Here is a 6,000-nt window from a genome sequence, read left to right on the forward strand (position 1 = left end):
GGTTGGATCTTTAGAAACTCTCTGATGTTATGCTTGTGTATTTTTGTCTTGATGGTCAAATCTTTCACTTATCCAGTGAAATATCTCAACATTTACTGGATTAGAACAAAACTTGATCCAGACATTCATGGTTCCCAGAGGATGAATAAGACTTGACAGGGACTTTGTTGATCCCCTGACCTCTAGTGCGGTTGGCATTTGTGGTTTTGAATGAAATATAACTGTTGTTCATGGATTGCCATGAAATTTATGTGTTATATGTTTCCCAGAGGATGAATTGTATTAAGTTTGGTGATCCCCAACTATAACTTCTATAACTTAAGTAAGAATAACAATACATCTAAAAATCCATTACAAGTAAAAGTACTGCATTCAAAATGATAGAAGTATCTACTATTCAGGCAAAATGGCATCTGCTCGAGATATGTTGTCATTTATTATACTACTTAGTTGTAACTAACTAACCAACTAACCAATTAGCAAATGTTTACATGCTAAACTAGGACGTGAAACATGGCAACTATTATACCTGCTAGGCATCAGGGTGTCAGTATTGTCATTGTGAGCATGTTAGCATTTAGCTCAAAAGCCTGATTTCCACTGCGCGGCTCGTCTCATCTTTACTACTAGGTTCAGTTCATCATATTTTATATGCTCATTAAAGTCTTAATCTGCATAAGTAAATATAGCTGCCAGATAAATGTAGTGCAGTAAAAAGTACAATATTAATTCTTAATTGTAGTGAGCCAGCAGAAGGTAGCAGAAATTGGAAATACTTATATGGCTACTAACTTTCCACCATTTGATTCAACACTCCTAAGATTTAGACTAAATTATTTAGTCAGATTTTTTTAGCTTTGCAAATGTCACATCTAAAATCAGCTCTACACCTTTTCAATTATAGAAAAATGTTTGAATTAAAAGCCCCTCAAAAACACAGTTCATTTGAATGAAGCTGAAAGTCTGCACATTATCCTCACACTGTAGGCTACTCACTCCTGGGTTTCCCTTCACACCCAATGTCTTAATTCTTACAAACTGCACTGTACATACACAAAATGCGTATATTGTACAGTATATTACAGTGTATTGTTTCCACACTGCCTGCAGGCTGCTAACAGTTTTGTAGAATGAGGGAAAAAAAACTCCACTTCACCTGAACAGGCTCAGCTCAACACTCACCCTCTATAAGAGCCCACTACCATCACTGTGTGTGTGTGTGTGCGTGTGCGTGCGTGCGTGTGTGTGCTTGCACATTTGCTCATTGCCAGTGCGTGCTCATGGTGCAAATGTCAGAGCTGTGTAACACACTCTCGTGGAGAAAAAAGGTGTTAGTCAGAAATGATTAAACATTGCATCACGCAACATGTTAAAATGTTATTTCTTGTTCAGCCGCAACAAATCTTTACATCCATATGTGCTAATTCTGTCAAGAGGTCATAAGAAGACAAAGTTAAGTTGAAGAAATGTTCTACTACTTACCAACCTTCAGTCAGGATTAGTCCTCTCTTGCAGACATTTACTCCCCTGTTGCAGATCTGCGACTGACGTCCTCTGACCAGGCAGCGCTGAGATGATGTGTGTGTGGTAGTAAGTGAGAGGAGACAGGAGCTGCAGCAGTCAAGGTTTTTCAGATTGTGTTTGCTCTTCAGACAAAGTATGTGATGAGAGAGAGTGATACAAGCTTGTCGTCAGGCAGGTCTAAGAAATGGTTAATCCCTCACCGCAGCAGCAGCAGCAGCAGCAGCAGCAGCAGCAGGAGCTCTGGAGAGTTGCAGAGAGGGAGAACAGGAAAGGTTGACGGAGATGAACGCGCAAGGTGAAGCACTATAGCAACCCAACGCCACAGCGTGTCTGATTTGTCTTTTCATTAAAGGAGGTCTGATTCAGCAAAGGCCTGTTAATCGTGAAACTGCCTCACAGGACTTTCTTTAGTTACGTACAGAAAGGAAAATTATTTTGTCCACCTTATCAATGACATCTCCATGACAACCATCAAGGAGGCCGAATGACGGCACATGTTGTAATTGTGATAGAGGAACTGTTCTTTGTGTCTGTGTGGGAGTGTGTGCGTGTACCTGAGTGTGAATAAGAACCTGTGCATGTACTTGTGCATGCACATGATTTAAATTATTGTCATATCTTAAATTAGGAGAATGTGAGAATCGTTCTTTGATTGATTGATTGTAAATGTAACTTAACATATTAAAACACAAAATAAAAACACCAAAGAAGAAATACGAAGAAAGAAAAAAGATTATATTTAGTTAACATGGCAAACATTACATCATGTCAGTGACCTGAAAGATGATTCTTAAAGAGTCCTTTAAAAATGCAAAACTGTATTTGCATTGTGCTATACAAAAAGGCTGCAAAAAACATATTTCTTTGTATCGTCTGCTCAGACTATTACTAACCCAGCTGTTAATTGTCCAGATCATACTACACAGGTTCCCATCACTTTTCTGTAGCCATAGAAACACTGACTTCACAGGGCAGCTCATAAATCCACCACAAGGCGTCAGCATTTGTCAATGTTTTCCCGTAATATCCAATGACCTTTAGCTTTAACCTTAACCTTCTCACTTGTCAGTTTATTAGATCCAACTAGTCCGAATTAATGCAGTACAAAACAACAGCCCTGCATAAAATCCTCCTTCCATGATGTTTATAAGGTTATTAATGTAGGACAAATAACAGAAACTCCTCTCTGTGTAACACAATGCAGTTCACCAACACAACAAACTACAGCCTCCAAAGGACCAAATAGTTGAATCAACACACCTTTTTTTAACAAAAACTGAACATTAACCTTTATTGTAGGCCAGGACACTAGTCGTGTTCCCTTGTCATGTTTAAATAATTAAATAACTGTTCTAATTATTATCATTAGTATTTCAACAAAAAAAGCAAAGAGAGAAAGGATCAGAAAGGTTAACACAGACTTATTTTGTTTCTTCTTCTGTATACAGTCAGCCAGTTTTAACTACTTTATATAAAACTGGCTGACTGTATATGAAGTACTTAAAACTAGCTAATACAAAGTAGTTCAAACTAGCTAACTGTATATAAAATAGTTAAAACTAGCTAACTGTATATAAAGCAGTTCAAACTAGCTAACTGTATATAAAATAGTTCAAACTAGCTAACTTAATATAAAGTAGTTCAAACTAGCTAACTGTATATAAAGTAGTAAAACTAGCTAACTTAATATAAAGTAGTTCAAACTAACTAACTGTATATAAAGTAGTTCAAACTAACTAACTGTATATAAAGGTGACCAGTTTTCTGAAATGAAATCCGGGGACATTTTTGGTTTAGTCGTCAGTATGTCATTAAAAAGTATAATGTTATTATATATGAAAAAAAAAGGGGGATAATTTTGGTTTTATAATCTGTCAAATATAACTCTGCTGTATGAAATCAAGTCATTTTGAGGCAGAAACTACTATTAAGTCAATACTTTCTGGCAAATGCATTATTGGCCAAGAAAGTAGAAAGTAGTTAAAACTATCTAACTGTATATAAAGTAATTAAAACTATCTAACTGTATATAAAGTAGTTAAAACTATCTAACTGTATATAAAGTAGTTAAAACTATCTAACTGTATATAAAGTAATTAAAACTATCTAACTGTATATAAAGTAATTAAAACTATCTAACTGTATATAAAGTAGTTAAAACTATCTAACTGTATATAAAGTAGTTAAAACTATCTAACTGTATATAAAGTAATTAAAACTATCTAACTGTATATAAAGTAGTTAAAACTATCTAACTGTATATAAAGTAATTAAAACTATCTAACTGTATATAAAGTAATTAAAACTATCTAACTGTATATAAAGTAGTTAAAACTATCTAACTGTATATAAAGTAATTAAAACTATCTAACTGTATATAAAGTAGTTAAAACTATCTAACTGTATATAAAGTAGTTAAAACTATCTAACTGTATATAAAGTGGTTCAAACTAGCAAACTGTATAAAGTAGTAAAACTAGTTATAGTATTAAAACCAGCTCTACTTCGAGCAGCTGCAACAGTAAAATGCTACTGTAATAATAATAATCTAATAATGTCATAGAATCAGATTGGTCACAGGAGACATTTTACTGCACAACCAGTACTTTTACACTTCATGTACATTTTGTTGAAATGCTTCTGTACTTCTACTTCAGTAGCATTTTGAACTTAGTACTTTTACTTGTAATGGAGTATTTGCAGTTTTGTGAATACTACCACCGCTGCCTGTTGCCCACTTTAGTCTGAGTGAAAGTCTCATGGCCTACGTAATACTCTCTTATCATGTTTTTATTTTGTTTTGCATTAAAGGCTTCTTGGAAGAAGCTGATTTGCTTTGTAACACAGTTGAATAAGTAAATCCAGTTAATAATATGTATGTTAGGTCTTTATTTCAGGGGAGGATAATAAGGACAGAACCGCTGCTCATTTCAACTCTATACAGTGAATGTGATGTATGCAACGGCAAAACAAGCCATTACCTGCACTTTATCTGCCCTGTTCTGATGGAAATCACCACTGTGAACAAGTACTCTCAGCTGGAAACAGGAGACACCCACGGGGCTGTATGTTTAGCCATCATGACTAACCAGGCACCTGCTTGATTGCCCTCTTAGGGAAAGAACTGAGTTTTTTATTTGGAGATTTTGTATAGGAAAATATCATGCAGTGAACTGAATTGCAGGTCTAAAACTGACGTTGTGCTTTGGTAGAGAAAATATTTTTCCCATAACGTGGTGCGATATTAACTGTCACTGTTTTTCCTGTAAGTCTTTTCATTTAGGCCTATGAGGAGTAGCCTACTTGGCATTAAACACTTGAGCACTGACATTTGTTTATTTATAAAGTATTCATGCAAACACAGTGAATTCAATATCAATTTTGATGATTGTGTGAAGGTTAGACTACACAATAAAAGGCATCTGATTGATCACTTAGCCCACTCAGACTTATGTTGCCATTAGAAACACTGGCCAAGACTATTTGCCAAAGAATGAACATTTCGGATTAGCCAGATTAGACTTTTGCCGAACCAAAACAGAATCAAAATATCGAGCTGAAAGACCCCGAAACACTCCGTAGAGCCGAGAGGAACAGCGTTGGTTATAATTCTGTGGGTTTGTCACCCTTTTACATACAAGTATTCATGTGATCTATTATTAACATAAAAATATGCATTTTAGGCACATTAATGATTAATTTGCATATTTAGTTACTATGCAACATAAATTGTTGTTGTGCCCCCCACTTATGTTTAGGGATTTTCCAAATAATGCATGAGCAATATTCCCTTATTATATATCCTGATGTGTAGATTAGCCTCAGCCTGCTGCCTTCTTAGCATGAGACATCCCTGGACAAGCCTGTCCTCACCAGAAAAACATCCCTCTGGGTCATTTATGCAGCGTCTTATTATGACCCACATTTAAGTTTTTTGTTAGGGCCTGACCTCTAGTGGCAGAAGAAGTCAGGTGACGTAGAATAAAAGAGCAACAAAGTCTGTGTAAGGATGTGGTGGGGTGGATGGATGAGTGAGGTAAACAGGACTTTCAATCAGGAGACTGAGGTTTGAGTTATGTGTGGAAGAAGGTTGAAGTTGAAATGTTTTAAGTCAAATAACTAACATAGTAAGGCCTGGTATGCATGCAGATGGACTGGTACTTTGAATGGTTTTGGAAAACAGTCTTACAGTATGTCGTTTTGTTGGGGCAACTGACAATCAACCTATTTTGTCATTTTGGTATGAGGATGTGTTGGTAATATCAGCGCCTACATACTCACCAGAAAAGGTTCTGATGTGGTTGGAATTAGGAAAATTTTTATTTCTCCCCATGTCAGTGAATTTGTGAAGCTGCTTTTGCTTTGACAGACATAGACTATTTTTGAGACAAAGACAACATTTCTCAGAGATATATTTCTGTTTTGTGGTAGAGTGACCCAGATAAATTACCTAACTATATTTGCAGACCACTAGAC

This window comes from Micropterus salmoides, unplaced genomic scaffold, assembly GCF_014851395.1.
Source record: "Micropterus salmoides isolate LMB-PRFRI ecotype aquatic unplaced genomic scaffold, ASM1485139v1 Ms_hic_scaffold_20, whole genome shotgun sequence".
Taxonomy (NCBI): domain Eukaryota; kingdom Metazoa; phylum Chordata; class Actinopteri; order Centrarchiformes; family Centrarchidae; genus Micropterus; species Micropterus salmoides.